This window comes from Protopterus annectens, chromosome 1.part1 (genome assembly GCF_019279795.1).
Source record: "Protopterus annectens isolate FY-2018-M chromosome 1.part1, PAN1.0, whole genome shotgun sequence".
Taxonomy (NCBI): Eukaryota; Metazoa; Chordata; order Ceratodontiformes; family Protopteridae; genus Protopterus; species Protopterus annectens.
Genome location: NC_056726.1, coordinates 1,408,622,457 through 1,408,645,543, shown reverse-complemented (window position 1 = coordinate 1,408,645,543; position 23,087 = coordinate 1,408,622,457).

The window sequence follows — 23,087 nt, the reverse complement described above, 5'->3', positions numbered from 1 at the left end:
GGGTGTAAATAAAATGGCAGCTGCTATTCTAGCAACTTTCTAAGTTTATAAGAGAAATACTTAAAATGTGTCCCTGATTCTGGGCCATTGTCCATCCATTATGTTAGACGTTGTCCAGATTTCCTGCTGACAGTGATTGAAAGCTATACTTCAAGCTGTATTAAACTATGTATGTTGTTTCATTTCCTTTAATGATTTTAGATAGCTCCAGTGCCTCTCTTTACAAACAGTTTGCAAACAATTTTGTATCTTAACCTTAACTGCTGGCACCCATTTGGCTATCCTTGTCACCTTCTTCTACAGTACTTAAGTGCTCCAGACACCATTTCTGAAATGAAAAGTTCAGCACTTTATAAAAAAAATTGTATCTTAACCTTAATTGCTGGCACCTGTCTGAGTATCCTTGCGACATTTTTCTACAGTCATAAGTGCTCCAGACAACATTTCTTTTTTTTTTGCAAACAATCTTTATTGCATTTTAATATAATTCAATAAACAAATCATAAACATCCAGAAGTTAACAAGATATATGAATGCATAAGCAGTGTGAAAACACAACACTACATATAAAAGAAGTTAACAAATCAAGTTGTTATTTGAAGTAGAAAAAAACAACTATATACAAAGTGCCATGAAATTCAGTATGTTCAGAAATACACCATAAAGCCGCTTATTCATATATTTTAAAGGGAAAAGGAAGAATATAAGCGGTTATAAAAAATTTAGGTATGTTAGCATGGCTCAGTTATATCGTATCTAGTAGTAAAAAAATGAAGTCCCATAACTGTTTAAATTCCAATTTTTTACGAGAGTTGACAGTTATTAATTTTTGAGAAGTTATGTATGTAACTGCCATCTTTTTAAAACCCTCCCAAGTTAGTTTGGAGCGGTCTATCCAATGTTTAGTAATATAGAATTTAATCAAAAGGCATATGATGATCAGACTCTTAAGTCTAAGGGGTGGCATATTGATCTTGGTAATGTGGAGTAGAGCCATTTCCCAAGATAACGTTGATTTATGGTAACCCATTTTATCCAGTCTAATCTTGAGGGAACACCATAAATTATGAGCATATTTAAAGTACCATAGTATATGGATAATGTCTGCATGAGGGTGAGAACAACAAGGGCACGAGGTGGGGATAGAAGCATTGAATTTATTTAGGTGAGTTGGAGTAAGGTATAGATTATTTGTAATCATGAATTGGGTGTAAGTAAATTTCTTAAAGGGGGAGTATTTAAGCGTGAGGTTAATCGAGTCTTTCTTCTGTTGCGAGGATAGATTAGATCCTTGTCTGCTCCAGTATTCAGCGAAGGTAACTTCATCTCCATAAAGGTATGAGGAGAATGCTTTGTACGTTAAGGAGAGCATGTGTTTATTGGAGTTTAGACTTAGGAGTAATTGCGTGACTATATTGATCTCAGATTCTGAGTTATATTGATTCAGAAGGAGGGATGAGACAAGATCTCTTATTTGCCTCAAAATAATAGTATAGGCCTTAGACAGCGACAGGATCTCTCGAAGCTCATTTAGTGAGAGATGTTTAAATTTGTGTATATCCCATATCGTGTAGTTTTTGATCAGGGGAAATTTGTTTAAGTTTAGCATTTGGCCTTGCTCCAGACAACATTTCTGAACTGAAAAGTTCAGCACCTTATAAAACAATTGTATGTAAACTATTCTCTTTAGAACCTAACTTCCAGGAGAGCTCACAGCTTTAGTCGGCAGCCATCCCTCATCTCCCTGGAACCTTCCATCTCTCTTTCAGTAGATGACCAAACCCAACTATCATTTATTTGTTCTCTCTCCTCCCAGCAAACTTTTTCTGAAGAATATTCCCCATTAATTCCTTGTTTCACTCAAGTGGCATGGACCGATATCCCTTACATCTGCACAGCATAAGCTACATTGCATTTTTGCTCATAGACTCCTCTCACAAGTCACACTGTATCCCATTCACACTGCTCAATTCTAACCCATCCAGTTATCTGTTAATGCTCTTCACCTACTTTATTCTTTAAACAAAAATGATTGTTTTTCTCAGCTTACCTTTCCAGTACCTGGCTCAATGACAAGGCTCCTCCAATCCTCACCCCCCCAGCCTTAACTCCTCCCTCCCCTGTGTTCACCCAATCTGAGGAGATCAATTTATCCTGTATGCTGGCCACCATTTTTGAATTATATCTGCCTGCTGCCCGCTACCCTGGCATACTGCACTTCTCTTGTAAGTCCAGCAGTATGTGTTGACATATGCTTAGAAATAATTTTGGTCATAAGTCAGTATAGCCTATCCATTATACAATTTATTCTGTTTCTTGTCAGTTTCGATGGCAATTTTTTTTATGCGTGATATCACTGTATGTGAAGTAGACTGTTCTGGTTGTTGTACCCCTTGTCTTCACCTTACTCATCTTTGTCTTCTCTGATTTATTTTCGGTTGTATCTTAACCTTAACTGCTGGCACCATCTGACTATCCTTGTGACCTTCTTCTACAGTCAGAAGTGCTTCAGGCACCATTTCTGAACTGAAAAGTGCAGCACCTTATAAAACAATTGTATGTAAACTATTCTCTTTAGAACCTAACTGCAGCCAACCCTCATCCCCCTGCAACCTTCCATCTCTCTTTCAGTAGATCGACCCAACTACCGTTTATTTGTTCTCTGTCCACCCAGCAACCTATTTCTGAAGAATACTCCCCATTAATTACTTTATTTCTGTCAAGTGGCATAGGCTAATATCCCTTACATCTGCACAACATAAGCTACACACTGCATTTTTGCTCATAGACTCCTCTCACAAGTCGCACTGTATCCCATTCACAACTCTATCCAGTTATTTGTTAGGGCTCTTCAACTACTTTATTCCTTAAACAAAACTGATTGCTTTTCTTGGCTTACATTTCTAGTACCTGGCTCAACGATACGGCTCCTCCAATCCTCACCTCTCCTAAGCCTTAACTCCTCCCTCCCCTCTCTTCACCCTATCCAACAAGACAAATGTATCCTGTATGCTGGATGCCATTTTTGAATTATATCTACCTGCTGTCCACCACACTGGCATGTTGCGCTTCTCCTGCAAGTCCAGTACAAGTATATATTACACAATATTTTACACATATGTCCATCTGATGACTGCTACCAATCTGCTAATGCTTTAGACATCTGATTAGAAACTAGAATGTCTGCCTGCTGCTTAAGCTACAATAATCAGCACAAGGAGTTGTTTCTAAACTTGGCATTCTTATTGTTTCTCAGAAGTACTGTTTTGCATGTTTTTTCAAAGGATTCATAGTGTGTTCACCATTTAACTACCCCTGTCAGTTTTTTATCAGTAATGCCGCAGTTTGTATATATACTGTAGTCCTGTTTGATTCTTTGTACTAACCATGCAAATTTTGATTATGGCTGTTTTAATGAGAACGTACTATGTGTTGACATATGCTTAGAAATAATTATGGTCATAAGTGAGTGTAGCCTATCCATTATGCAATTTATTCTGTTTCTTGACTGTTTGGATAACAATTTTTATGTGTAATATCACTGCATGTGAAGTAGAGTGTTCTGGTTTTTGTACCCCTTATCTTTACCTTACTTATCTTTATTTGCTCTGATTTACTTGCAGTTGTATCTTAACCTTAACTGCTGCACCCATCTAACTATCTTTTTGACCTTCTTCTACAGTCATAAGTGCTCCAGACACCATTTCTGAAATGGAAAGTTCAGCACCTTATAAAACAATTGTATGTAAACTATTCTCTTTAGAACCTAACTTCCGGGACAGCTGACAGCCTTGGTCGGCATCCACCCTTCATCACCCTGCAACCTTCCATCTCTCTTTCGGTATAAGACCAGACTCAACTATCATTTATTTGCTCTCTGTCATCTCAGCAAACTGTTTCTGAAGAATACTCCCCATTAATTCCTTATTTCTGTTAAGTGGCATAGACTGATATCCCTTACATCTGCACAGCGTAAGCTACATTGCATTTTTGCTCATAGACTCCTCTCACAAGTTGCACTGTATCCCATTCACAATGCCCACTTCTAAACCATCCAGTTATTTGTTAGGGCTCTTCAACTACTTTATTCTTTAAACAAAAGTGATTGTTTTTCTAGGCTTACCTTTCCAGTATCTGGCACAATGACACGGCTCCTCTAATTCTCACCCCTCCTAAGCCTTAACTCCTCCCTCCTCTCTGTTTACCCTGTCCGAGGAGATAAATTTATCCTGTATGGTGGGCAACATTTTTTAATTATATCTGCCTTCTGTCTCCTACCCTGGCATGCTACGCTTCTCCATTAAGTCCAATACAACTATATATTACAGCATACATATGTCCATCTGTTAACTGTTTCTAATATGCTAATGCTTTAGACATATGATTAGAAGCTAGAATGTCTGTCTGCTGCCTCAGCTAAGATAATTTGCACAATGAGTTGTTTCTAAACTTGGCGTCCTTACTATTGATTCTCTGAAGTGCCATTTTGCATATTTGTTTCAAATGATTCATAGTGTCTTCACCATTTAACTACCCCTGTCAGTTTCTTATCAGTAATCCAGCAGTTTGTACATATAATATAGTCCTGTCTGATTCCTAGTACTAACATGCAAATTTGAATTATGGCTGTTTTAATGAGAACTTACTATGTGTTGATATATGCTTAGACAGAAATATTGGTCATACATGAGTGTAGCATATCCATTATGCAATTTAATCGGTTTCTTGACTGGATGGCATTTTTTATGTATGATATCGCTGCATGTGAAGTATGGGATGGTGCCGTGGTGCAGCAGTAGTGTTGTCTTCTCACAGCAAGAGGTTCTCCATTTAGATTCTCCGCTGGAGAGCCTTCTGTGTGGAGTTTGCATGTCCTCCTTGCATTCATGTGGGTTTTCTCTGGGTGATCTGGTTTTAAAAACTTACATAAAGGATTCAGAATTCCTCCACCCAAGGATATGCCTGTCTACGGGCTGATAGACCCCCATAAGAAAGAAGGAGGAGGCATTGCTATAATTTTACCCAACACTTTCACCATTGTCCGATATTCTAAAGCTATTCCTCAATTTGCTACTGCCGAATTATTTATATTACTTCTCAAACTCAACAATTCAGAGTATCTATGTCATAGCCATATACATCCCATAGGCAACAATATTCCCCTTCTAGAAGATATTCTTGTCTGGATATCAAACAATATTAACAAAAGACAATCATCTTATGTGATATAAATATAAACTGGCTAGACCACTCTCCATCACCTAATATCAACCTTTTCAACTTTGCACAGCTGATAACAGATATAACTAGACCTAACAAAAATAAAGGCAGTGGCTCAGTTCTAGACTGGATACTAGTCTCTGATCCCAACAAAATTTCAACAGCAGGAACACTCTCTTGAAGTATTAGTGACCACCTTCCAGCCTACATAATTAGTAAAACCAACATAATACCCTCCTAACACCAATTTAAACAAACAAGAAATCTAAGTAACTTTAACCCTACAATTTTCAACGAAACCCTCAGAACCATCAACTGGAATACTCTAAAATTCCTGCCACTTGATGAAGCTGTAGAGTTCTTTAACTCCACATTCCCAACTACCCTCAATAAACTAGCCCCAGTTAGACAAAAACTGAGTGAAAAATCAAGCATGTTATTTGGCTTACTAGACCTACCAAGCATATTATGAATGCCAGGGACAAAATATGGAAAAAATGGCAAAAGCATAAAAATCCCACTGATCTCCTACAATTCAGACAGCTCCGGAGCCAAGCAAGTTGCCTAATTATTAATGATAAAAATAAATACTATCTAACCCTTCAAAATAATTACAAATAAAATCCTAAAAATTTTGGAACTCCATTTCATCTCTAATTAACCCTGGTACCAAAAACAAACCATGGCCATTCCCTGAAATAGCCGCTGTCTTCAACTCACATTTCATCGACACTATAGCCAAACTCACCACTACTTTTCCCCACTATAAGGCTAATATTAACTGTAATCCACTGTCGCCTCCCTTTCAGGGAACTGCCCCTAACTCATCCGCCTTTTCTTTCTCCCCATCCCTATCTCCACTATAACAAATCTTCTCCTTGAACTGAAACCTGAAGAAGCAATGGGTTGCCATTGCGAAAGTGCTTACCTTTTCTGTATGGTTTATTACAGCACTTCATTTTTAAAATACTCTATTGTTTCTATTGATTATTCATTGGCTTTTTGAATGATGAATGATGAACCTTGCATTGGACGTGCCCCTTTCTCCATTGTTGTTAAATAAATAAATAAACAGACAGCTGTCTCCCTGTCTGACAATCAGCCATCCTTTTTTCTCTTCACATTTATTTGTAAGCTACTGCACCAAAATTACTTCACCTTACTTGCACAAAAAGTAAGACACAAGCTCGCACACTGCTCCTTAGATCCCAAGCGAGATGACATCTTACTTCATAGCACCCACCATTTTTGTTGAATTTTGTTTGTTAATTCAGTAAGCCACATTTTAGCCACAAGGTAGACCACAGCAGCAAGGATAAAGGCAATACACGTGGACAAATTTAGTGTGTATTTATTAACCAGCATGTTCTTTTGGGGATACACGAAAACTGTAGTAGCCAGAGAAAACCCGCAAAGACATGGGAAGAACATGCAATCTCCAAGCAGACAGTTACCAGGTCAGGATTAAACTCCACCCCTAGAAATGACTGCTGCAAAAAAAGATAATCTCTAAATTAAAAGCAGTAGTCCAGTACTCACTATCCCCATGTTTCCCTTCAGACAGCAACCACTAGTTCAAAACTGCTGCTTGATTTCATGTTACACACTGACAAATAGTAACATCAGCAAATGTCCAGGGCAAGATCTGTAGCATTCATAGACTCACTTATATGGCTGGCATTTCTAGTATATCTATACATCTAATTTGTTTAATAGCCCATTCCCCCATGCACACCATTCAAAAAAGCTGACAGCCACATCTTTATACTAAAAAAGTTAGATGTTTTCTTTGGTTACAACTGATACTTGATTGATGTGGTCCAAAGACAGCATTGTTAACATGGCTCTGACCTGTTCAAAGATGCAAGGATCTTCATAAAGACAAGTTAATTTATTTGGTTAATAACACTAGCACTTGACAGCATTGTCCACTTTTCCCATGGACATTATATGTCTGCCTTCATATTGTCTGGCCAATGATCCTATCTGCACAATGGGATTTGTATCAGAGTTCTGGGAATTATTAAAGGGCACTAGCACAACTAAGAAGGTCACTCTCAACCAAGATCCCTGGGTTCACTGTACCAAGCACATGCATACACTAAGTAGATTCCCCATTCACCTTAACTTGGCCACTTCACTGACATGCCCCAGTCCCCGGACATATCACTCACTCCTTGATGATTCCCATTTCTCACCTAACATCAAACCAAATGAGCCTTAAAAAAAAACCTACTCATTTGTGCCCTGCTTTCTTCTGACCATTAAGCTGCACGTGGTCTTTCTTCACCCTATAAGTGGGAGTTGATTGCATAAGCCATAATAGCCTGAAATCTAAACCAATGCACAGAAGATTAGTTACAGATTATATGGAAGCAAAACAGTCACTATGTAAAACTAACTGGAGTGATGTGTTCAGTGGAAAAAACTGCAGAGGGAATGTGGAAAGTTTTGAAGGAGAAACTGAGTGCAAAAAATTCAAAAAAATGTTTAACATCAGGATCAAGACATACAACATCAGGGAGATATGTTTCCATAAGAACAAAATACCTGATTAAGGTGAGAGACAAAAAATATAAGAAATGGAAGAGAGGTTGAACTAAAACTTTGAAAACTGAAATTAAGCATAGTATGAGACAAGATCAAGAAGAAATTGAAGAAAATGTATATGAAGATATTGAGCATAATAGGAAACCATTTTACACATACATAAGATGTGGAAGGAGTAAAGACATACAAATTGATAAACTGTATGTAGATTCTAAAATTTATTCTCAGATAGAGAAGATTATCGATACAGTTACAAAATCTTATGTAAAACAGTTTGGCTCTACAAAGGGGGGTGATAAGTGACATCCAGGTAGTCTCAGATACTAAAATCAAATTAGATTATATTGAAAAAAAACTGTGTAAACTGGCTCCAAACAAAGCAGAGGGAAGAGATGGAATTAGTAATAATGACCTGTTAACTCTTCAGCAAGAGGTTACAATACCATTATATCTATTATATACTAGATCATATAAATACGGGGAGATTCCTCAAGACTGGAAACATGCACTTATTAAACCTGTCTTTAAGGAAAAGGGGAATAGGACAAACCAAGAATCATACAGAGCCTTAAGTCTATTCTCATGTTGTGGAAAACTAATGGAGAAGGTAATACTAGACAAGTTATTGTCAGAATTGGATAGGTTGGGACTCAAAACCATATATCAGCATACATATGTTAAAAATAGATCTAGTACCACCTGTAACACGATGTTCTTGTGATGAGCACTCTTTACGCTGGGCCAGTAATCAAGGAGCCCCAATCCTCACTATTGACACTGGTGGAAGGCAGTCATTAAAAACTGGGAAATGATTTGCACAGTATTTCAAATGTAGCTCTCTGCATCAAACACAATTTCCCCCAAGAGCACACAGGGAACATATTCCACTGGGACTGGACTCTCTGTCTGTCCAGATCACAAACAAGACTTACCTTGGAGCACTGTGTCCCAGTTCCAAGTATCTGACACACATACTTGAATATCTGATTTTTCAAATATATATATATATATATATATATATATATATATACACACACACACACACACACACACACACACACACACACACACACACACACACACACAAACACCTAGAAAGGCTGACACAAATTTGCAAGCTGTGCCCTCTCTCTCCAGACTACAAGTAGATTGCTGCCACCAGACAGGTACTCTAAGTCTCTTACAAAGTGTAACCAATTATTCTGTGTCAAATTAATACCGTTATAAATGGTAGAGTGTGATCAAAGCAGCAAGGCTTATCAGAGTGGCCACAGTGTCACTAAAATAAGCACAAGTACTCTCAAGATGTTAAAGGTAATATCTAAAAGATGAGCCACAATGAAAGGTATAAAAATATTTAATAATGAATAATAAAATAGAGAACAGAAGCATACTTAACATTTAGTTACAATAAAAAACAGAGTTTTCAGTCACATGAAATATAAAAATGACACATTTGGATAGAATCTTACAGATGCGGAAAAAGAAATAATACTAAACTAATCTTACTGTATTTTTCCTAACTGAACTAAAGAGAAATTGTCCCTAGTTAACTCACTTAGTATTGCAAGGCAAGATGTACTGCTGAGATGCTTACCTCTACAATGCAAGATGATATACTACACACTAACTGAAATGTACAGCTCTACAAATGAACTATGAAAACTGACATAGATCTTTTATATCAGGTTCCAAAGAAAAACAAAAACATGCAACAAACTACTCCTGCCAGAGTTTCGTCCTTCAGCCGGTTATATTACATCTACATTACATCTAGTCACCTGAATCTGGTGCAATACACATTCAGAACTCTGTTAAGATTCTTTTGCAGCATTTATAACATAACCAACTTTTACAAATACATTTGAATACAAGCAGCTGTACAAATCAATGTGACAGTCAAACGATGTAAGATTATTTACAAAACTTCAGCCAGCCATGCTGGCATATACCACACATGCACTGTCCACTTCACCTGGTACAGCTGACAATACCTCACTGAGTCACAATTCTATAACAATATAATAAGAGCTATGAATGAAAACTTGTTCTGTGATGTAATTTATATAGGTTTAACTTCAGCATTTGACAGGGTCATACACTAAAAACTGAACAATAAATTAGAATTTTTGAATACTTTCTGTATGTAGCACTAATTAAAATGTTACTTTCATGTGATATACCCTCAAATTATGACCCAGCCATTCCTCCTGTTTTCAACAGATTTCTAACTACAAAGAAACTAATAACTTTTGTCAACATAAGCATATTTAGTGTAAATAATAAACAGGGAACCCTTAAAGCATATTTTTCAGTTATCTCCTAAAGTGTTAGCATTTGCCAAATCATAGCTAAATAAAAAATAAATATCTATCTACAACTACTGATAATGACTAGTTTTTCTTTTTTGATAACATTCCAGGCTCTCATCAATAAGGTGGTGCCTCCTCCTTATTAGGAAAGATGCAAATATATGGCCTAAGCTAATACCTAAGAGCAATACCACCCCAGACTCGATGTCTGGCTGGCTCCTATTTCACGGAAAAACACAGAACTGTACACAAATCATGATAATAAACCACTCCACACCAGGAATACTCTGGAAAAAGCTGTATTGGTGCATCCGGTACCTCGGCTTTCACCTTCAAGGAATATTTTACACACAAGCAGCACTTCATTTTATACACCATGTAATTGAATAATCAACATTCATTAAATATAAGTACTCATTAAATTTAATTAAATAATTGAATAATTACTCTAAATCTGTATATCCTAAAAGTTCTCTAGGAACATTTCCTTGTAATTTGCAGTCTCCTGCTCCAAAATACATGATAAATTCATTGTTAATGAATTTTACAATGTTCAGTGCACATGTAACGTTTTCTAAAAAATGTAATTAATTTTATGCTAAACTTCACATATATCTATTGTTATATATACATAATTTAATTAATACTAAATATATGGGCTGTGAAAGAAAGAATTATGGAACATCTGGGTGATATTAGAAGGCATAGGGTAGACAGCCCAGTCGCAGAACATTTTGTCACGTCATGAAGGTAGTGATGCTTCTTTGTTTTACTGTGTGTTAGCCAAGCCCTATTTTTGTCAAGGGGATGAATTTACACATAAACTGACGCAATTGGAAACGAAAAGTATTATCAATTTTGGTACCCTTTGCCCTAGGGGATTAAATCTTGATATTAACTTAAATATGGGGTAGGGGTAATAAAATGATGATAAAGTTAAAAAATATGTTGAAATGTAAAAAGATTTTTTCTAAAAGATATGATTTCTGTGTATTATACCATTGTAATTTCAATATGTGCATACATTTAGTAGTAATTCAGTTATGTATATATAACAGTAGATATATGTGAAGTTTAGCATAAAATGAATTATATTTTTTTAAAAAGTTACATGTGCACTTAACATTGTGAAATTCATTAACAATGAATTTATCATGTATTTTGGAGCAGGAGACTGCAAATTACAAGGAAATGTTCCTAGGGAACTTTAAGGATATACAGATTTATAGTGATTATTCAATAATTTAATTAAATTTAATGAGGAGTATTTATATTTAATGAATCTTGATTATTCAATTACATGGTATATAAAAAAAGTAAAATGTTCCTTGAAGGCAAAAGCCAAGGTACTGGATACACCAGTAAAGCTTTTTCCAGAGTATTCCTGGTGTAGAGTGGTGTACTATTGTGATATGTGTACAGTTCTCTGTTTTTTCTGGTAATGTTTCACCAGGAAGTGAGGAAATGGCAGCAGATGGTTCCCAGCTTTCCTGCTCTAAGATTTGGAGAGATAGAGAAGAAAGAATGGCTGGAGATGACCCGTGGAAGATAGGTGAAACGAATAGTAATGAGGCAGACTTTATTAAATTGGAGCATTTACTAATGAAAGAGGTGACTCTGTTTTATGATATTAAGCTCCTTAAGAGATATGTAGCCTTAGAAATGACTCCCCATGGTCTCAGAATCAGTAAACTGCCAGCGTTGCAGAGGATGAAGCAGATTTGCCTGGTGAATGGAATGTGGCATCTCTAACGTGCACTAAGGCATGGCTGGGGGTGCTCATGAAGCATAATGTAAGACAGCAGGAGTAACTGAGGACCAATATCCTGCATACACAAATGCAACTCGCAGAGATGGCGACAGAAGCAGTGTTGGAGTCCAAGTTAAGTGAGATTAAAACCTAGGTGGAGGAAGTGGAGGAGTCAGTAACCATGCAGAAAAAGGGTAAAATTCAACACGATTTAAATGATTATAAGAGCAATATGATCTTTTTGTGGCAGTGCAAGGAGACCAGGGGAAGGCTGATGAGTCAGCGTTTTGGCAGTAAGGAGCAAGAGGTATGTGATTCATCTATGTCATCTGGTGAAACTGCATCCAGTAATAAAAAGAGTGTCTCTTTTGAAGATCTAAATGATGGCAGCTTGGACTCCTCCCAGGACAAAGAAACTTTAGGGACTTCAGAGGCTTCCAGAGATTGGGGGAAAAATGGCAGGGGAATTTTAACTCTAGCAACAGCAATGGTAACAGAAATTTTAGGAACCAAAAGAGGAGAAACTAATGCACAGGTCGAGGGAAGAGGTCGAGCCGTGGAAGGATCAAATATCATTTTGAACTCAGAATCAACATATATTGTGGACAGTTTAAAAGTTGTAAATTTGACTGACTGGACTTTAAATAATGATATTATCACTTTGTTGGATAAAGGGGTAAAGTTTATCCCAACTTTTGTACCTAGCCTAGCTGAACTGATTTTGAAGATAACCCATTTTTGCCGTACATTACACTTGAGGGCATTTTTTAAACATAAAAAATGTGGGGTAAATGCTTACAATGTGGAAGCTGCTACAATAAATGATTATAGCTGTGAACATAATAACAGTGTTGAAGAAGGTGATTCACTATGAAATTTGTCCGTTTATGATTATGAATGTGAAGAAAATCTAGATGACAGTATTCTGATGGTGTAGGGGACCCCATAGGTCAAGATAATGCTGGTATTAATACAGGATATGTAAAATTACAGCTAGCCTGTGTCCCATAGAGTTCTTTCATGCCTCCTAAATTATCTGCGAGTATTTGTACCTTTGAAAATGTGTTGTGTCAACAAATGGAAATTGAATATGAAAAATTCAAAAAGAAGAGGATACAGTTTAATCTAACAAAGGAGCAATGGGAAGCACTAAAACATTTAAGGTCAAATATTGAAAAGTACACATTTTTACAGGCACATAAAGGAGGAAATTGGGTGGTCATGACCAGACAACAGTATAACAGCATGGCCATGATTTTGTTGGGGGATGCATTGGTGTATGAATTGTTATCCCATAACCTGGTAAAGGAATTTAATTTTGCATTGCTGGAAATTCAGGAGAGAGGAGAGAGATTAGGCTTCCTTAATGCATTACATGTTAAAAAACTTCATATTAGAAACCCCAAAGATGTGGTATTTAAAGTGATTCCTAAAATACATAAAAACATTCAGAATCCACCTGGAAGGGCCATAGTGTCGGGTAGGGGAGCTTATCTACAAAATGTAGGAATTTTTTTGGACAACCAACTGAAAGTTTATTTAACTAGAGTGATGTCACACATTAAGAATGGAAAGGAGTTGGCAGACATGGTGATACGCATGGAATGGCCCTGGGACTACTATTGGGCATGTGTGGATGTTAATTCTTTATATACTAATATAAAGAATAGATGGGGTTTGGAAGCAGTTAGAGTCATGATGGGGGAGGGACCACGTACTGATTTTGTGACACGATTGTTAGAATTTTGCCTCACATGTAACAGCTTCCGGTTTGATAGCCAGCATTTTTTGCAAAAGGAAGGTACAGCGATGAGGGCATCGTATGCCCCCGCATATACAATCCTGTTTATGAACTACTTTGAGATGTACTATATATACAACACAGAGTTTTACAAGCAGAAAGTTGTGTTGTTTAAGAGATATATAGGCAATCGCATATACATCTGTAAGGGTGATATGTACGAATTTCAAGATTTCATACAGGAGTTGCACAATAACAGGTTTGGGCTACAGTTCACATGTAATACCAGCAGGGAGAAGGTACAATATCTAGATCTGGAATTCTATGTGGGTAAGGAAGGCAACAGAGAGTGCCAACCTTTCACCAAGGCTACTGCCATAAATAATTTTCTTAGAGCGGACAGTATGCATGCTCCACATTTATTATCCTCATTGCCGTACGGTGAATTTTCAGGATAGCAAATAACACTTCTGACCGAGGAAGGCTGGGTCATGAATTTGGGAAGGTTAGGAATAAGCTGTTAAGCAGAGGTTATAACCCTGAAGTATTAAATAGGACTGAAAACAAAGTGTCAATGAAATTGGGATTGACACACAGAAAGAGACGGAGAGAAGCAACCTATGCAGATGGGGAGAGTAATAAATGGAACAAGGAAGAGGATCCAGACAGGTTATTCTTTGTGAATAGATATTCTCCTTTTTCAGAAATTCGTAAAGGGTTAATCCAGAGATTTTGGCCTATAATATTCAACGATGAGAAGTTGAAGGAAATATTCCCTGATAGAGTGTTTTTTTTCCTATAGTAGGTTTAAAAACTTAAGGGAATTGTTATCAATTGGTAAATGGGCCAAAGAACAGGGTAGGAAAGGTAGTTCCTCTGTGAGAGATGTAAGGTGTGTAATAAAATCAGGAATTTAGATGGAAAGTTCATTAATGGTAATATCTATAAGGCTAGGGATTATTAAAATTGTGAAACCATTGGGGCTGTTTATATATTAGGATGTGGATATCCCTTAGTAAAATGGTATATTGGGCAGACCAAAAGGGCTGTGAATAAAAGAAAACAAGAATTATGGAACATCTGGGTGATATTAGAAGGCATAGGGTAGACAGCCCAGTCGCAGAACATTTTGTCAAGTCATGAAGGTAGTGATGCTTCCTTGTTTTACTGTGTGTTAGCCAACCCTACTTTTGTCAAGGGGATGAATTTACACATAAACAGACACAATTGGAAACGAAAAGTATTATCAGTTTTGGTACTGTTTGCCCTAGGGGATTAAATCTTGATATTAACTTGAATATGGGGTAGGGGTAATAAAATGATAAAAAAGTTAAGAAATATTTTGAAATGTGAAAAGTTTTTTTCTAAAAGATATGATTTCTGTGTATTATACCACTGTAATTTCAATATCTGCATATATTTAGTATTAATTCAATTATCTATATATAGTAGTAGATATATATGAAGTTTAGCATAAAATGAATTATATTTTTTTAAAAAACGTTACATGTGCACTTAACATTGTGAAATTCATTAACAATTAATGCATCATGTATTTTGGAGCAGGAGACTGCAAATTACAAGGAAATGTTCCTAGAGAACCCTTAGGATATACATATTTATAGTGATTATTCAATTATTTAATTAAATTTAATGAGGGGGTTTTATATTTAATGAAATGTTGATTATTCAATTACATGGTATATAAAAAGAAGTGCTGCTTGCGTGTAAAATATTCCTTGAAGGTGAAAACCAAGGTACCGGATACACCAGTAAATCTTTTTCCAGAGTATTCCTGGTGTGGAGTGGTTTATTATCGTGGCTCCTATTTCACTTAATGCTTGAGGACCGCACTAAACCGTTTGTGGCTGTTTAATATATAACCCTCTCCTGTCCTAAGCCTTTGTCATTTGAGAACACTGAAATCAAATCATTTCCTATTTTGAAAACAAGAAAACTGTCATTTAGACTGCCTAAACTTGAAATGGCTCAGATAATAAAAAACAGAACCTAAAAGGAACCTACCCCTACATAAGCTCACCCAGTTCATTTTCTAACCAGGCCAAACCACAGCAAAAACCCTATTTTGGATATGTTAATAAAAATATTCCCAGTAAGTTGCTATCTGCTAAGGATCTACCAGATATGTTTAGTAGCCACTCCCCAGTCCTAATTTAAACTAATGACATACCAGAGTCAATGGAATCAGGCCTTCAATTAACTGGCGTTAACCGTACAATGAACAACCCCGTGCCCCAGCTCTAGCCTTTCTTTTTAGCTTATTAGTGACAATAAAACAGCTTTTCTAGAATTAGACTAAGTGGGCTTAAAGCCAATAAAAATTCTGGGTTAACCCCAAAAATTAAAGAACAATTTAGGCAAAGAGATAAAGTCTGGATAGCAGGCCATCACCATAGTTCATAAATAACACAACCTCAAAACCTCATCCAGAGTGACAACAAATACAGAAAAGATACGTTTCTGAAATGGTCTCACTTAATTTGCCTTAGCCAACCAGAACTACTCTTGAAATGTACAAAAGATCTTATAAATAATATATTTCCCATCACTACTTTCAAAAAACACCAGAACAAAAACATGTTAAATAAAATTATGGATTTAATATATAAACTCAAAACTTTAACATTACTTTATTCCTAAAATGATAGTTTATTCCCCTCATTACTGCACTTCATGAGATCTACAATCCTCACCCCCACTCCCTCCATGTACTTCCTTAAATCAACATTGCATTAAAGTATATGGGAAAATGTTGACCTTAACTATAACATGCTGATTGTTTACCTTATACCACATTTTGAAAAGATAGTCATCTGCCTTCAATCAGGTCTTTAATTTTAGTCCAGTAGCTGGAATCTTCCCCTTTAGCCTTAAAAATGTTGCCATCATATTTCTTCCCAGCATTCCTTTCCCATCAAATGCTGCTGACTATAGGCCCTTTGGGTGGAACAGTGGTGCATTAAGTAGCAATATCACCTCACAGCCAAAGGTCTTCTGGTTCACTTCTTGGCTGGGGAACTGACTATGTGAAGTTTTCATGTCCTCCTTGTTTGGTATGAGTTTTACTTAGGTATGGTAGTTTCTTCCCCTTCACAAAGACAAGTTTTCACAAGTGTATGCAAGGTGGTATTGAATCTGTCGAAGCATTTGTAAGATATTTATATGATCTTACCTCACTATAAACTAATCTACAGAAACTCCTCCTCCTCCTAGCCTCATCCAATCTGCACACAGTAGTGAAATATAGAATATAAAACTAGGAAGGCCCTCACCTTGACTGCCAAAGCTTGAGTTACCACTTGTTTTGCATCTTCCTACCTGCATAGTACTACAATATTTAGAAGTGTAGCCACTTTTTTGCATCTTGCTTTTAAAATCTACAATATCTGGCAGAAGTCTACCAATTACTGGAGAGCTTACAATCCACTTTTTAGAAACCATCTCAGGATTAGTGCTTCTGCTTAATTCCTGATATGAAAAGGATTAGATGGACATTATTTCCTAAAAGTTATAGAGACCACCAATCACTGGAAAGCCTGCTATCATTCACCTCTGGCTTTTACAAGCCCAAAAACAGCTGCAAAGAAAAGCCAGTCTCCATCCACCCTAACTATATAGGCAAATTCAAAAATAATCTTCTCTGGTGGAACTCCCTTATAAATAAATTGTATAGACATAGATGGAAAATAATGAAAATTTGCAAGAAATTCTCATCCCTCTACCGCAAGACCATATTGAAGCTTGCCAGCAAGGAACTTAAGAATACTATTAAAAAATGCAAAGCAGAATACAAACTTAAGGTTGCCACAGATACCAATGGAAACTACAAGCCTTTCTTCAGTGTAGCACCCACTGTATTTCATTGTAGAAGTAATAGACTGTAGTTTTTTCATTACACCACAAAGTGGAGCTCTTTTCGGGAATATAAAAGACAATTTTTAAAGTGAAAGAGGGGACTGGAAGACTAGCTAAAGGAGGGAAGACTGAGACAGGGAGCTGAAGAGAAAAAGGGCCTTGCAGCATGACTGGATTTTCTTTTCTAGTGCTTTGGGACAGGCAATTGAAGTGGCAGATTGTGTCTGTATTTTGCTGAAATCCTGGATTATGGTATTTTGTGGAATCAGGAGAGAAGTCTGAAACCAGTAGCTCCACACCTGCATATGATTCAGCAAGAAAAGGAGTTCCTTTGGGCCTAGTACAAAGAAGCCATAGATGATTACCAGAGTTCTGGCAGGTGATTTTTCTACTTTTCTCATCAGAGGAACCACTGAGCCTGGTCAATAGGATATTCTCGATGGAGTGGTAAGAGGCTCTGGCCATCATTTTATATTTTTATAAGATTGTAGATTCCCCCCTGCCTAAATGCTTTGTGGATTACAAATAACTGGGATCTATATGAGCTCCAACTTGGGCCCCTTCATGCCGGCAGCAAGACTGTAAGTAGTCACTGGCCAGTGAACAGGATATAATAGAGTGTTTCATAGTTGGTCTGTTTGGAATTGATCAAGGGGGTTGAGGGTGTTAGTACTGCTCAATGACACTGCACTTTCTCATATTTGTATTGTCGCATTATAAATCTTAATGGTTCAATGAGATTGCATTTTGCTCATGTTAGTACTGCTGCCTTCAAGGATTTTGCTGTTCAATGATATTGCATTTTCTCATATCTGTATTGTGGTATTATAACACTTTCATTGCTTAATGACATTGTATTTTGTCATATCTGTATTGTGGTATTATAACTCTTTTATTGTTTAATGACATTGCATTTTTCCCCGTGTTTGTATTGCTGCATTATAAAGCTTTATTGCTCATTGATATTGCCTTCTTCATGCATGTCTGAATGTCAAGACCTTTTTCTGTTGAGTTCTGGGGAAGAGGGTGAATGTATGTTTTCATTGCATGCATATCTCACCTTGCCTTATTGCTAACTGGTGCACTGTTGAAATAATTTGTTTGTGGTTGTGCTATTGTGTTTTAAACTAGATGTGTCCCCTAGAATAAAATCTGTCATTCTTGCCACCTTGGTGTGTTGGGCCTAATAGTGGTGTCACTAGAGTCAGGTAGGAAGGAACCCATATCTACTTCAGCTACACCTGTGGGTGCGCTACATTTGGGGGCTCATCTGGGATTGCCTGTACTGCCTTGGACTCCACCCTATTTCCCCTGTACGTGTGGAAAGCAAATCCAGCAGAAACATGAACCTAGAAGCTGCAGCTTCACTGCCCATAAATACTATAGGGCCTGAAGTTTTGAATGCTTTGGGAAGTATTGCAGAAAAATCCTTAAAGCCTACACAGTCATTCACTGGGTTTGGCTACCACAAACTGCATTTCTTTTCTGGCAAACAACCCACACCTTAGGGAGGGAATATTTTGAATCCTGGATGGATCAGGCTTCACAAGCCCTAGAGGAGTGGAATATCTCAGAATCTCAGAAGAAGCAGTGGATAGCTGAAAGTCTAAAGGGATTAGCTGCAGATACCATATGCAACCTAAGGATGGATAAGCAAGATTGCATGGCCAAGGACTATTTAGGAGTACTGCAGGATGTGTCTGGAAGGACCGAGAGGGCTGCTGACCTACTGTATCAGTTTGAACATACATACCAAGAAGTTGGTGAGAAACTATCTGATTACATTAAGCGATTAGATAAAATGCTCCACCAGATCATCCAAAAGAAGGGGGTGGATCCAAAAGTAGCTGACCAAGTACAGACTGGACAAATTTTATAGAGAGCTCAAGCCATGGACCCCATTGTGTGGAAAATGAGGATGAGAAATAGGGAAGAGACTCTTAACTTATTCTCAGTTGGTTAAAGAGGTGAGGGAAGAGGAAGCCTTGTTGGAAATCAAATCTCAGTGTTCAACAGCAACTAAAACAGTGAGTGAACACCAGCAGGAGCCAATAGCCATGCTCACTACTCAAACAGGGGTCATGGCCCAGAGTGTCTGCAATGTAGAGGTGTCACAGTTGCAGATGCAGGTGTCTTCCCTGACCGACGCCATAGCTCAAGTCACCAGGACAGTTGCAGAATTGCAGAAAGCCGTGGTAACTTTAGCTGAAGGGAGAAATACATCATCTAGAACCTCCATGAAAGGTCTCAGGGAAGAACCAAATCAGCCAATGTTCAGAGTTCCTACTGAATTTTGTTTTCACTGTGGGTATGCAGGGCATATAAAGCGACATTGTCCTAATGCAGAAAACTTGAAAAAAGTGAATGAACTATTATTGGTTGGTGCAATGCAGGGACACTTCAAAGGGCCTCAGTGAAGGTGCCAGCTGAGTGCCCAGTTACAAAGAGCTCCATAAAATCTAACATCAAGAGACAGCATCCTGGATCTCCTTTCCACACAAACCCTTGTAATAGGGGAAAGAAACTACCTACTATGCACACTTCTAGCTCATCTGAGGTGAACAACCAAATTGGAAAGCCATCTCAGCCAAAATCTCAGCATCTGAGACTGTAAAGCATTACTAAGCAAGAGTCTTATCCATTAAAATGGCAAGGTCAACCGGTGGTACCTCAACCACATACTGACTGCCATACAGCTGAACAGCACTGGAAACAGAACCTACCCGATGGCCTACTGTGACTGTCCCCTGTCGTGACAGTAAAAATAGAAGGAGTGTATAGTAAAGCACTGTTGGATATTGGTGCACAAATCACCATTTTGTACAGAGACTTCTACCAAAAATACTTAAAGCATTTGCCACTTGAAAAGTTAGAAGATTTGAAGATTTGGGGGCTAAGTGACACAAAGTTCCCTTATGAAGGTTATGTCTCACTCAAATTAGAATTTTCCACTTCAGTTGTTGGGTCAACAGAAGTTTTTGAAACACTTGCTGTTGTGTGCCCCAGGCCAAAAGGAAAGGATTCAGCATCTATTTTAGTGGGGACAAATACTGACCTCATCAGAAGAATGCTAATGCCTCAGTTGACCCAGGAACACCCAACATTACATCCTCTCCTGAGACCAGTTTTCTGTGCCCTTCAAAGGGAGAAGGATAGTAAGAAATATGAAATTGGTAATGTGTGGATCCTGTCTGGGAAAGAGCATATAATTCATACTGGTCAGGTCACCTGCTTGAGAGCCAAAGTGAGGATGTGTGGACAGTTTCATCTCACCTCATGATGGAAATGGATCCCAAAAGTGACTTGCCACCGGGGCTGGAACTAGTCCCAGAAGTTTGGCCTAAGGACAAGTTAAAGCATCCTTATGACACTTTGCCTGTGGGGTTAAAGAATAAAGGAAGTACTCCCATTGTCCTGCGTTCACAAGTGCATTTGGAAAATGTTTATGCTGTCATTCCCTTACCTGCTTCTGTGTTGACAAGGAATGAGAGCAGGGCCAACGAGTGGAAGCTGGAAGATATTGATATAGGAGGTGGTCTCTTGCCCCCTGAGTGGCTAACCCAAATTAAGGAGCTACTAATGAAAAAGAAAAATAGTTTTTTCTACTAGCAAACTAGATGTGGGCTGTGCAAAAAGTGCAGAACACCTAATAAGAGTAAAAGAGGACCAGCCTTTCAGGGAACGTTGCAGAAGAGTAGCTGCAGGAGACCTGGAGGACTTAAGAAAACATTTGGAAGAACTAAAAGCCGCAGGGATAATTTGAGAGTCAAGAAGCCCATATGCCTCTCCCATTGTCATTATCAGGAAAAAGAATGGGTCAATTCGCATGTGTGTTGACTATCATACTCTGAATCAACGAAGCATTCCAGACCAGTACACAACTCCCCAGATTGAAGATGCTCTAAATTGTCCGGTGGGCAGTAAGTGGTTCAGTGTGCTAGACTTAAGGAGTGGATACTAAATCCCTATGCACCCAGAAGATAAAGAGAGGAGTGCCTTCACCACCTCTTTGGGATTTTTCTAGTTTGATCGCCTACCTCAAGGTTTATCAAATGCACCAGCAACTTTCCAGAGAATCATGGAAAGAACAGCTGGAGACATGCATCTCCTGAAGTCTTAGTCTACCTGGATGACATCATTGTCTTTGGGAGGACCCTAGAGGAGCATGAAGAAAGGCTGACAAAGGTATTGGACAGGATTGAGAAGGAAGGCCTGAAGTTGTCATTGGACAAATGCAAGTTCTTCCAACCTTCAGTGACCTATGTGGGACATGTAGTGTCTGTAAATTGAATATCTACAGATCCCAGCAAAGTTTAAACTGTGACATCTTGGCCCAGACCCAAAACTATCACAGAGCTACGATCTTTCCTGGGGTTCTGCAGTTACTATAAAAGGTTTGTGGAAGGAATTTCAAAGATATATTTCCTCCAAAATTATGAGAAAGCAGATGAAACAGATGAAGATATCCTTGTGAAAAAACCTAAGGGACCGAGAGGTTCTAAAGAACTCATCAAGAGTCTTTGGGTTCCTGAGTGTGAAGAGTCTTTTGAACAGCTTATGTATTGCCTCACACATGCCCCTGTGCTGGCATATGCTGACTCAACAAAGCCATACACTTTACATGTGGATGCTAGCAGGGTTGGCTTAGATGGAGTCCTTTACCAGGAGTATGACAAGAAGCTGAGACCTGTGGCTTTTATCAGTCGGAGTTTATCCCCCACAGAAAGAAACTACCCTGCACACAAGTTGGAATTCCTTGCCTTAAAGTGGGTGGTAGTGGACAGGCTGCATGACTATCTCTATGGGACTGAATTTAAAGGGCAGACTGACAACAGTCCTCTGGCATACATCCAGACCACTGCAAAGCTAGATGCTACTGGCCACAGATGGATGGCAGCTCTATGCAGCAATAATTTCAGTTTGAAATATCACCGAGGACATGAAAATGGAGATGCTGATGGTCTGTCCAGAAGACCTCATGGAGATTTACACCCCGACGATGAATAGGTGGAAATTCCAGCACCAGGGGTGAGAGCTATGTGTCAGATTGCAACCTGCTATCAACACACTGAATGTTGGGGCTAGAAGTTGGGTGTGTCTGCAGCAAGCATACCCCAAGCTTACTGTATTACAGGCTTCATTGCTACCAGCTTTGAGCAACAGTGACCTCAGGAGAGAACAAACAGAAGACCCCTTAGGTCAGCTGGTGGTAGCTGTTTTAGAGAAGAAACATGTTAATAAGCTTTGCATGGATTTTCATCCTCTGGTCAGACTTTTGTCCAAAGAATGGGACTGCACAGAATGGACTAGTGTATAGGAGATCTCCAAGTGCACGCTGCAGTGAAAAATGGCAATTGTTGCTTCCTCAGAAGTATAGAGAAGTAGCACTCTGGTCATTGCATGATGAACATGGTCATCTTGGCTATGACAGAACTATGGGTCTGGTATGAGACAGGTACTACTGGCCATGCATGAAGCAAGATGTTGAGGATTATTGTCGTACATGTCTTTGTTGCATTCAGAGAAAGACTCCGCCGACCAGAGCTGTCTCATTGGGTCAAATGGAAAGTAGTGAACCCATGGAACTGGTCTGTATAGATTTTCTGTGCATTGAACCAGATGAAGGCAGGATCAGTAA